This window comes from Bidens hawaiensis, unplaced genomic scaffold (assembly GCF_021521415.1).
Source record: "Bidens hawaiensis isolate Kalapana, Puna unplaced genomic scaffold, B.hawaiensis_p1.1 tig00022011_1, whole genome shotgun sequence".
Lineage (NCBI taxonomy): Eukaryota > Viridiplantae > Streptophyta > Magnoliopsida > Asterales > Asteraceae > Bidens > Bidens hawaiensis.
Genome location: NW_027493415.1, coordinates 46,690 through 59,776, shown reverse-complemented (window position 1 = coordinate 59,776; position 13,087 = coordinate 46,690). Strand labels below are relative to the sequence as shown.

The 13,087-nt window shown below is 34.1% G+C and overlaps 1 pseudogene; it reads right to left on the bottom strand.

The window, feature by feature from the left end:
• Nucleotides 1-3,160: 3,160 nt before the first annotated feature.
• LOC143564517 (replication protein A 70 kDa DNA-binding subunit A pseudogene) lies at nucleotides 3,161-5,415 on the bottom strand (annotated as a pseudogene).
• Nucleotides 5,416-13,087: the final 7,672 nt, after the last annotated feature.

Below are 13,087 nucleotides of genomic sequence, written 5' to 3'. Positions count from 1 at the left end.
ATGTGAAGCATATTATCAATTTCAACAATAACAAGAATAAATTTTAAGCTTTCACAGCCATATATATCCACATCCATCCCAATCAACATACCAGACAGTATACGCTTTAATTTCCCCATGTTTCATTATTAACATACTTATACCGAAACTCAAACACCGCAACTACTTGGTTAACGCATATGGTAGCGATATCTTGATTGTTAGCCACTTAAATAACAAATGAGCTATACGATATCATCCTCTAGTACAGAATTCATTCCAAGTTCTATAGTGCCATCGAGTGATTTATGTCCGACTCTTAGAGCAGAATTTCAAATAATAGTGAAATATACATATTCTCAAAGGCATGCCTCTGTTGAACGAAACTTGTACAAGTAATAATCGCAAGTCTATCCGTAAGATAAAGACAGGGCACAACTAGCCGTACCTCAAGTTTTAGCAGTGGTTAAAAGAGTAATTTGTGACTTGAGATTAAGAATTCGGCCAACACTAGCAAGCACTTGACATGAATAAATAATAATACCAAATAGTTGTTACGAATCACAAATACATGATTTATCGGAGATGACATTAAAATATAAAATGGAGGACAGAACAAACATATTTAACCTAAAAAGTTAAAAGTAATAATAATTTGAGGTCAATAAAGTTAAAAATTGCATCAGGTGAATTAATAATATCTTGAATGAATAAATGATCCTAAGTCAACAGCAGTGCATCAGAATAAGCATGTTATGTTATGTTATGAATGATAATAATAATAATAATAATATCATAATATATCACAGGCAGCTCAGTTCTCATATATATAATAGAGTAGTTATAATTATAATACAAATCATAGCAATAGCAACTGTATGTAATAATCTTCTTATGGTTTGATCGGCTAGGGTTTGGAGTTTGAGATATCGTTTCTCCAATCTAAAAGGAAGGAAACGGTTAGTACACACCTGGACTTCTTCCTTTGCCCCCGCCGTGCTTGATTACACCGGCGACGGCGGTCGCCTTCGGTTAAGTGAATCATTTTGGTTCACTCGTCAATTTCCATGGATCGTTGTAGTTCACAAGGTTCACCAAACCGGACCTGACCGGACATCAAAGAGTTATACTTTACTCGTTGGACACGGCGGACGGGTTAAACCGGACTGCATATATAATAAATAAAATAATATATACTACAAACTAAAAATGCTTTAAAGACTATAAAATTATAAAATGGAGGAGATTTTTGGTACGTGGTTATGGGTGATGATATGTAGCCTAGGGTGGTGGTGGTGGTGCAAAAAATCGCCACCCTATACTTGATCGACACGTCACCATCTTCATCACACAAGCCGGGCGATATGTTTATATCCCCCCCCCCACTTGTCACCTATTTGTAGCCCGTGGGGCGGTGTTGTAGCCCCTTATCGCCCAAAACTCTTCCAATTTGTCGCCCACTACACACACTCTAAGAAAGGTAGTTTGACAGATGGTTGATTTCTTGTCTCTTCTACTATATCTTCGTCCTTCTTCTATCGTATCTGGTTCCCCTTCCATTCTGACTATCTACTCTCTCTCTCTCTATCTCTCTCTCTCTCTCGCTAAAATCGTGATGTGAATAACAAGAATGACAAGAGAATAACATCTCCAGCAACAGTTCTATTGGCGGGTCATCGATTCCGAGCTAAGTAATTAACGCGGAAAAATATCGGACTTCGGTCGAGGACCAATATTTGAGATATCGGTGGGATGTCGGTAATTTTAATATCATGCAAAATTTATATATATAGCACTTTAACACTAACAATTCAGTATACTCTTCTACTATTAACAAATTATCTTTTTACAACTTACAAAACACTAACAATTATAGCAAGTAGGAACTGGGTTCGAATCCTACTGAGAGATCCACTAGAGATCAGAAATTGTTAAAGAAACAACAAGATCTTTCTTTTCTCAGGCGATCGGAAAATAAAGAAATGGTTAATCTATTCAAGATAATACGTATTTACAAAATACCGTCTCAATTCATCCTATTGATAATTATCTTCAGTCTCAAATCTGTATTAATAGTTACACTGTAAGTGGTAGTGACAATTCCAGTCATAATTACAAGAAGTGGAAATAGTAGTAAAAACGCGGATGCCAAAACGAGTGATCAAATTATACGAGAAAGTTCTACTGACCTGGATGTAACTTAAAAACTAATTAAGACTCAAAACACCAACTTAAACACTAAAAGTTGAAAATTAAGACTTAAAACATGATATCGGGAATATCGGTGAAATATTGGTCAATATCGCCGATTATATCAGTACCGATATTCTGACCGATATTTCACATGAGAACCAAGACCGAGATACCACCGAGATTGACTGCATAGGTTCCAAGTCCAATCACAAATTACAAAAACCATCCATTTTTTCAAAAATGAACTATATTATAACAACCGAACCGATATGGGCATTAGCTCCTTATCTGACCGGCCAGTCTAGTCTAGGTTTTACCGGTCTAGTCTAGGTTTTAAAACATTGGTTTTCCATATGACAAGAGTTACTATACTTAAAATAACGATTTACTTGCAATGAATATGATCAAAGTTCTATTTTGATGTAAACGCATGAATGGCATCGTGTTTCAATCTAAACACTACTCTTTAATCTTTAATGAACTAAATGAAGGCAAAGTATTCACATCTTGCTATCATCTCCTCATGCATTTAAAAGCATGAAGCAAGTAAGAATAGAAGATTGTTGATATTTTCTATATCAATCTTGATATGACAGACAATTTATAGAGAGAAAAGTAATACAAATACTCCATGAGCACCACTTCTCCCATTCCCACAACCACAATCACCATCACAAATTCACCACATAACTGCTGTGGCCAAAACAAAGAAATTAACTACTAAACAGAGACTATAATTTACATCAGTTATAAAAAGAAAAGAAAAACCATGACTTCAGAATACACACATTCAAGTAACCAACTGTACCATTCTACCCCAAACCAAACAAAAAGATTAAAGTTTGAACCCAAAACTAAGACAGCTGGCCTTTTATTACTACAAGATTCTGCATAGTCAAAATTTAACAACCAACCTGCAAATATAAGAAAAATGTTCACCATTTACATCATTAGTGTGTGTATTGTGTAATGAAAAAGGTTTTAAGTTTATACCTCTATAAGTCAATAACCACCAACATACTGGCCAGACGCGCCCCCGTATCTTCCTGGTCCCACATTTCCACCACCATAGCCCGTAGAAACATTATTCACACCAGGACAGTCTTTAGCCCAATGACCTGGTTGATGGCATTTATAACAATTGGAACTGTTTCCACCTGCGGAAGTCATACTGTTAAACCGCCCACCCGAACTATCTACAGCACTTGGACAGTTCATAGAGCTATGGCCCACACCACCACAGCTGTTGCAAGTAACACCATGTCCAGAACCACCATATTGATTCCCGTACTGACCCGTTTGAATTATTGGTAAACGGGCTTGTTGACCAACAACACTCCCCGCGAAACTGTTCAAAGGCACTGATGCACCAACAGGGGTTTCAATCTTTGGATTCTCCTTTTTAAGCAAATCTAGAAGAAAGCTGGTGTCTGATGAAAAATTTATCTTTTCAACTTTGACCACGGTTGACTTCACACGCTGTTCATCAGCAAAGGCCTCTTCTTTCACCTTTAACTTGAAATTATACTTATTACGAAGAGCATTCCTTACAATTTCCGTAAATCTCTCTTCATCTTGCTCTTCATATTTTATGTAATGCAATTCTTTAGCAGAGATTCCCATTATCTCCTCACCAGTTTCTTGAAATGCAGTTGCCCATGTTAAACCAGTGTGGTCTTCTAACTGCATTTGAAGGATATATCTGTAATCACATTCGTCAACAGCCTGATCACACCTATCACACTGCCACTTTGCATCACTGTTTTGCGTAACCTTTTTACTGCATTTTCTGTCACCCAACATGATTGGGCACGCTGTGTAACAAAAGGTTTCAGGTTTTATAACAGATAGAGTTGCACTGACTGTGATCCAATCTGGCTTCTCATTGGTCCCGAGTTTTTCATCTTTGATTTGGGAAATAGTTTTCCTTACATCAGTTCGAGCTATAGTATCACTGGATAAAGAAATAGACGGTGTGTTTTTTCCAACATTATCATACCATGTTTTGAGTTCACGGGCCTCAAGGAAAGCGGGCTCTATGCACAGCTGGCTTGTAGATATTGTTCCTAGGTTTTTACCATTGAACTCACCAACACGAGCAGCCTTTATAGCCAAAACAGGGAATGTTCCAGAATCACACAGGTTTTGAAGTGTCTGGCCTTCTTTGTTACAAAAGTTACCCCATAAAGTTACCTCAACACTTCTTCCAGACTTGTCCTTCATACATAGGGTTTGTTTGAGAGTCTCGGTATTGTTTTTTCTCATTATGGATGATGAGGGTCTAATACTATAAACCACACCAATGATGTCTATAATAGTATTGTTATCCAACTTTTCAATTTCAGCAATTGGACGGAAATGAAACTGTTGTTGTGGAATTGATCTGTCATCTTCTAAACAAGGCTGTATTGTTGATGAATAATCCAGTGTAATTTCGTATTCGTTTTTCAGATAGTTATAAGCTTTTTGAGCAGGTTTAACGTTACCTTTTGAAATGAAATAAACTTTACCAACTTCAATTTGGTTATAAAACTGGTCAGCTAAAGCGTTGAAGCATGTTGTTCTTATTTCACCACCATCAGAGTCAAGAAGGTCAAAAGAAAAAACTTTACCGTCTCCTTTTGCATTGTTGAAATGTCTAAGTTCTGCTTTTGCAGTCACACGGGCTTTTATGGTCCACCTACCTTGATATGGGTTCAAACCAGCAATCTGGATAATCCTAGGTGGCGCCTCGTTTTTTGCAGTGGGTCCCCTGTTCATATACATTTGAGGAGGTTGATTATATGTGGGTTGAACTGGACGCATGTAACTGTTTGCAGGCGGGCGTGAACCACCATAATTAGGAGGGTAATTTGGGGAATTCACACCATGATTAGGAGGGTAATTTGGGGGATTCACATCAAAATTAGGTCTTTGAACAGAGCCCGTGAAGTTGTGGGAACTATGCATGGATGTTGGTGGCTGATTGATGGACTGCATAGGTGCTGCAGGCCTTAATGTAGAAGGCTCACCGCCAGGAGCAGATGAGAATAGTTTTGCATCACCAATAACATCACAGAATGGCTGGATCACATCAACACTAAGAACTATAATAATCCTGCAAAAAGTAATTAAAGAAGTGTCAAAGATGAAATTTTTACACGATGATTGCCAAATTATATACCGCAACTCGTACGCCCATTGCGGTAGTAAAAGAACCATATTGTAACATGAGTCAAAAATGTCAGATGAAATTTTATCCATCTATTTAAGGTCAACTTCTTAGTTAACATAACAAACAAGAAAAAAAAATCTATCAATTTCTATGCACTCCAATCTCCTAAAACTCACAACCACTACCTCTACAAAAATCATGTCAAATATCGGCTATAAAGTTAGCTATATGTTATGATTTCTAAGTACGTTGACAGGAAGATTAACAAACACATCGTCAAAATCATTTACTGCAAGTCAACAATATCCTGTGGCAAGTTCGTATACTTAATTCACATTTCACAGTCATGGTCCTGACTCTCAATTAAATTATACAAGTGGCCCTATTTGCAGTACTGCAAAACTCGCTAGGCGTTACTTTGCCGGTGGGGTACCAACTAGTGACTAATTGGATTGAAATTTTTAATGTAATTTTCAGTTTTGTATACATACACATTTTTATATGTAGAATTCTGAAGTATACAGGTTTTAACCCCTCCTCACCCATTCAGGACAGAAATCGCCAGAAATGACAGATATTAGAGCCGATTAGGTCTGATTTTGACCTACTTTGACAAATTAGCGATTTTTACTTACCGGTTAGCCAAAATTGAATTGCCAGCAGGGTTGGCCCTAGAGTAACCGACCGAGGCCACTAATTTTCTGGGTCCAAAAAAATTTATATACATATATATTTTAACTTTTCTTTTTTTAACAAAAAAAGGTAGGATCTTAATCATCTTAAATACGGTGATCATGAATATATTGGACCCAAAGCTTTTTTATTTGTAATCCATTAAGCTATTGGGCCGAAACTAAATTTAAAAACTAAAAAAAGCAAATAACTTGTTTCAGCCTAAGGTAGGGCTGTTCAAACCGCTCACCGCTCACTCGAAAATTGCTCGAAAAATGCTCGTTCGATTTCGGCTCAGTTTAGAAATGAGCTGTTCAGTTCGGTTTGAAAGCAAGCCAAGCACGAGCAAAGCCTCGCTCGGTTTGGTTCCGTTCTTTTTGCTCAAATTATGTTTTATTTACTAATTTAATATATATATATATATATAGAAATATACTAACTTTTAAAGTTTTTAAAATTTCTCTTTTGTATTGACTTCAAAGTTCAAATTTAAATCATAGCGTCTCGTTTTTTATATGTTTTCTTGTTAACTTTGAGTTCTAGACATTTTAGAGTTGCAAGTTTAAACATTTTAGAGTTAAGAGTTTTGAGTTAATGATATTTTGGAGTTTTAGAAATTTAAAATCGAAAACTTTGTACGAAATCAAGCAAAACCAAGCCGCTCGGTTTCAAACCAAACCAAGTTCAAGCATAAACATATAGCTCGTTTATTTAAATTCAATACACTCAGTTCGTGAACAACCGGTTAATTTGTATTTGATCGAAACCCTATAAAACTAGTATAATAATAAAAAAAAACGTACACGCGACTTTTGATCAAGCTGACGTTAAACTCATTCAATTGAACAACAGAGCCGTTCTGTAAGTGGTGAGATCTGACCAACTGATTGAGCTGAGTGCCAAACATCCCGTTCTGATAGAAGGAGCCGTCAGATAAACAAACACGGTACCTCTCCTTGTTTACTGCGGACTCAGTTTGCGTCTGAGCAATCTGTAAATCCAGCAACTGCACCACCGGTTTACCGTACGTGTCTTCCCATCTTCCGTCGGATATCGCCGCTATTGCACCTTCCGTTAATTTCACCCTCATCTTTCTCAAACCCTAGAATTAGAAAGAGAGGGAAAACTGCCTTTTGTGTTTGTGAGCGCCAACTTAATAAGCTTATTATTACAGTCCTTGCAATATTAAAGTTTGGTAAAGTTAACATTCTTTACGTCATCTTTTGTGAAAGTGACACGTGTAGTAGGAGAGAGCGTGCTAAGGAAGTCTTCTCAACTGCTTTAAAATAACGTTTTCAGACCCGACCTAGACGTCTTACCAGGTTAAAGGCCGGAACGACTCGGGAGGGGCAGACCGGTGTTTGACTCAAATAACGTCATAAATAATATATATATATATATATATAATTCTTATACATATAAAAAATAATAATAATATCAAACTTTAATGCATGGGTGCAAATGAGCCAAGTTACTCGAGATCGGCTCGTTAAATAGCTCGATCCAGCCGAGCTTAATCAAGCCCGAGCCTGAGCCTAAAAGTAAGCTCGTTTAATAAACAAGCCCGGGACCGAGCTTCACTTATCGAGATCGAGCCGGCTCGCAAGCCTAAACGAGCTTATTATTTATATAATTTTTTAAAATATATATTTAATAATTATTAATATATATAATGTTTTTAAAAATAAATAAAAATAACTAAATAATATATATTATTTTATACATAAAATTGTAATAGAAAAAATATATATAAAAATAATTATAATTATATAAATAATAGTTGAAAATCTACTTGAAAATCTACTCAAGTAAACGAGCCGAGCTCGAGCTTGAAAATCTACTCACGAGCCGAGCTCGAGTTTGAAACGAGCCAAGCTCGAGCTTTGAAAATAGAGCTCGAAACAAGCCGAGCTCGAGCTCTGTGTAAGTTAAACGAACCGAGCTCGAGCCTAGTCAAGCTCAGGCTCGGCTCGTTTGCGCCGCTACTTTAATTTTTATTTATGTTTTATACATTGTTTTTTAAATATACATGATTTATGTTTGATCAATAGAGACAGCAATAAAGCTTTGTTAGTTGGCTCATAGAATGATTATTAAAGTTTATATCTCTAAAATGACCCAAATTTGAATCCCGGCATACATATTTTATTTTGGATTTAATAGAAAATGAGTTTTACCGGTTCACTCGCCGAGTCAACCGGGCCGACCACTGGATTTCAAAACACTGCTTTACAATGAACGTTGAGTTGGTGAATATGAAAATATTGAATACAATATTTGATGTCTTAACGGGTAACATTATCGTTTTTGTCTAAGACTGATAGTTTGAGTTTTTCTATACTTTTAACTTTGATACTATTGGTTTAACTTGTATTGTAGTTCCGTACATAATAATTAATGTAATCTAGTCTTTTGATTCTTAATAGCATAACAGGAACATCAGTCACTAGGACCAACTTATGGTTTGACAAACTTGATATTTAATCCGTTTAGAACCGTAGGTGAGTATAAAGTTTCATCAATATATTCATTCACATACTTACATTGCTAGCAAATGCTCATTAATTTTGTGAACGACTTCATTGTTAAGTGCAACTATTGCTCTTTCTTGAAAAAAAATAGTTTTGATTGTTGTAATTTGATTAAAAATAGAAATATATATAAAGTCAACTGGGTCATAAATAGGATCCAATAAATCATTAATAAAAAGATGTTTAGGAATTTTGATAATTGTTTCACCATCATTGAAGCCACTAAAAATTCCTTCACCTAATTAATGGTCGCTTAAAGGCAAAGGTTACGAATTGAAACAGAGGTTGAGAGGAAGATGAAGTGTAGAGGCGATGCAATTGAAGATGGAATTGTAGAAGGATGCCGGAGTTTGTAAATTTCGCCTGGATAGTGATGCTGTCGCTATCGATCAGTCAAAAAAAAATATTAAACAGTGTTCCTAATCACTTAAACAAGCTAAGTTAAGTAGGGTGTCGAACCACGAGTAGTACGTGGTCAGCGTAACATGCAACCAATTTCTAAATTATGAAGTAACAGTAATGAGTGCTGATCACACGCAAGAGATTTAGTTTTAATATCAAACAAGTAAACAAAGCAAGTTTCAATTAATAAACAAGACAAATCACACCCCGGTTTCAAACAAGCAAATAGACAGTAATCTCATGTCACTTAACATATTAATCATCAATGATCAAATTAGATTGACTAACTAGGCAAACCTTATACATCAACAATCGTTAACACATGGCACTGTTATCAAACAATATATGCCATCGTGAACCAATTAAAGGCAACTGTATGCTTCATCATATTCAAATTAGTCAAAACAACCCTATAAACAATTATCATAGCAACTGGCAAACCAATCGTTTTGATCGAAATAAACTTAAACCGACTGAGTGCACAGTAATATCAAACATCAATCCTCATAGATTAATCAAAGATAACTACAAATCATTCGTTCTTAAACACATGAGAAAACTGAATAATACAATACCCTACATCACGGGTATGATTCGAGAGGATTAGCCGCGCCTCGACGTCGAAAGATCTTCAATTCTAATAACGTAGGTCATATGAATGATCTCTAGATGCTTCAGAGGGATTAAAATGGTCTTGATATGCTTTAGACCGTGATAGATCAGAATAGGGTCGTCAAAACATAATATAACATAAAACCCTAACTTTATCGATTCTGCCACCCATCGTGATACGCGATAGGGTCTTCACAGGTCCATCGCGAAGTCAACATTCAATATTTTAAAGTCCACCAGGATACGCGATGGGCTACCTTCCACCCTATCTCGTAGCGGGACGGGTCTCCTCACCAGCAAACTTCATTTCTTTGTCTAGTTTCACGTGCTGGTTATCCCGGGTCTTCATCCCGTGCTAGTACAGGTCCATATTAACTGTTTTAATCATCTGTGACCTGAAATATAGCAAACACGTATGAAGTACCAAAGTTCACGAAATAAACAACTAAAACTAGATAATTACCAAACTAAAATATATACAAATCAACCGACCATCAGATAGTTGTAGGTGACTTAATGACCCATTTAGTTTAACGGCGTCTCCCCGGAAATAATGAATTACCATTTTATCCTCCTAGTATACTTAATAAGTAATATAGATATATATCTACCTATTCTAATAAAGTAAAATAAATGTGAACACTTGTCATGTTTTGGTTAATTCTCATAATTTTTTTCCTTCAAAACTAATATACCCTAATATACGTAATAAATCAATAATTATTCACTTTCTTTTTACACTGTATTTATATAATATCTATATATTTTTACAAATATAAATATTAACATGTTATTTTACTATATATTCAAAATACTTGGTGAATTTTAAAAATCAACAACAAATCATGTTTCTCAAATGAAAATTGTTTCGGGTTTTTTTGTGGAACTTAAAATTGATTTTATGGGTCAAAAGTTGGTAAATAGATTGTTTGCTACAAGTTAACTACATTTTGGTCAAAATTTGTTATGGTCAAAAATGAAAATTTTGAATATTTTTAAAAGTTTAAGAATACAAAATAGATTTATCGTCAAATTTGTTATGGATTCAAAGTGTTGACTTTAAAATGTCAAAAGTGTGAAAGTTAAAATTTTAAACATGATTCGGGTTTCATATTTATTTTTAAGGGAATTTTTTGAAATAATCAAAAGGTTCGGGATTTGGCAAACTGACTATCCCCCCCCCAACTATTAAAATTTAAGAAAAAATATCGCGAACACTTTCGACATGCCACCCCTATGCCTATCAATGCTTAACTTTTATCAAATTTGAAATATTTATGTCAACATTAATTTTTCTTTCAATGGTGATCAGAACATTGTATGGGAAGCATGACATGCTAAATTATGCTCAAATGAAACAAAATATTCACAAAATTGAATGAGTTAACATGTTGTTTTTTATGTTGTCATTATGACAAAGTCGAGAAGCCCTCTGAAACTTATCAAAATATTTTTCATGGTGTAGCTCAGAAAACATAGTTCTTGAAGAACATTCATTGTTATAATTTAATGTTCTACTTTCCTTTGATGGGTGGTAAATTGATAAATATATCAATAAAAGTAACGCTCCTTTTGTATTTAGGCTGAGTGGTTAGAACTACTATCGTATGAGAAGTCTTATTTCCGAAATTAGTTCATAACCAAAATTCTTTCAATTATACATATATGACACTGAGAATGAATTTTTCAATAGAAAGAAGTATTTTTGGGTACGTTTTTGCACGAACATTTTTTTTATTAAGTTCATTTAAAAAAATATCTTGTGATATAAATAAAATCAATTTGTGTACACATTGTATAGATACAAGCATAGATGATTAGATGTAATACTTTTTTATTTTCATATACGCTATATAATTATTTGTTTTACTTATAATTTTATAATTTGAATTATCCCGTGTGTGATATGGGCTCTAAAACTAGTTATCATTATATACAACTAAACATTATAATGAATTGTGTTTAAAAAGATAAACAAACTTATAAATAAAATATTAAATAAGGTAACCAAATTTATATATTAATAATTAGCATCTTTGGCATACATAATTAATTGTAAAATGTGAATCAAATGTAGTTTCACTTAGCTTATGTAGTTTTATGCTTAGTTTTTGGTATCATGCTAATATGCGTTGTTTATATATGATGATACACGATATGTGTCTTCAGCTGTTCAGCTCAGCACATTCACATTACAACATCCATACATGCTTCTTTTCTTCTTTTCTCACCATTGCCATCTCGATATCTTGCCAAATTTAAAACAAATTGCAATTGCTAAACTAATATCAACTAATTAATTATAATTAGTTAATAATTATTAAATTACGAAAGAAGTTAACATGATTTTGAAAAATTAATCACTTAATTAATAATTAGTAAATTAGAAAATAATTATTAGTATTAATTTACTAATTGATTAAATTAGGAAATAAGGTAAACAAAATTAAAACAAATTGCAATCAGGATATTAAGGGAAAGTAATTAGAGTTATTTTAAATTAGGAAATTCGTTTCATTTAAAATAATTGAAAGCTATTCAAGTCAATATAATAACTTATTTTGAATGATTATAAATAGTCAAAATTAAATTAAAATCATATAAAAAAGAAATAATAATATTATAATATTTGTTTTTTAGAAAATATTAGTATTTTGTTAGCTATTAATTAGTAATTGTGCAATTTTGTGATGTGTATAATTCACAACATGAATTGTAAAATGACTTTATAACCGAATCAAAGGATAGTTGAGGAAAAGGTTGTAAATTATGAAGTTTTTGTCAAATGTTTGAGTAACTAAAGAAGAATGATATGTACTTGAAAAGTAATAATAACTAAAAGATTGTGCAAGAATTAAAACCAGTATATAGTACCAAAAGATACTATGATGTAGCTTTAATCTATACTTGACCATCGTATATAGACAAATACACAGTTTAGAAGCAAAAAAATACACAAGCATTAAAAGTAGTTCAAAAGTTTATCATAATTTAGAAAATACTAAAAAAGATGGACAAATAATTGGGAAAAAAACAAACTTTTACAAAATACTAAGAAATCATTGTAACAAGACAAGTGTTTAACATAACATAACAGACTGTAGCAAAAAACATATGAGATAACATTGTCACTAAATATGTCCAACTTAACTTCTTTTCTGCTAACGCTAAACACACATGTATCACCAATCGATAACCCATTGTTGTTCGTGAATGTACTTGAAGAAACACTAATCGACCCCGGGCAGATTACGGATAATCTGGGGGTTAAATAGATGTTTCCCACGAGGGGTTAGATCCGGCAAAGATGGTTCTTCTGATAACCTGCAAAACAGACACCGTGAGCTCGTCACTGAGAAGGGGGGGGGGGTACCTCCTTGTGACCACCCTCCAGCGTAAGAATCAGACTAGATTGCTCTTGAATATAAGTGTATATTAAGAGATTGCTAGAGCAGATATCAGGTATAAGATATAAGATACAAGATAAGATGAGATGATCATACCATTTGAGGTATTTATAGCCGAAGGTAGGTTTCCAAGAAGG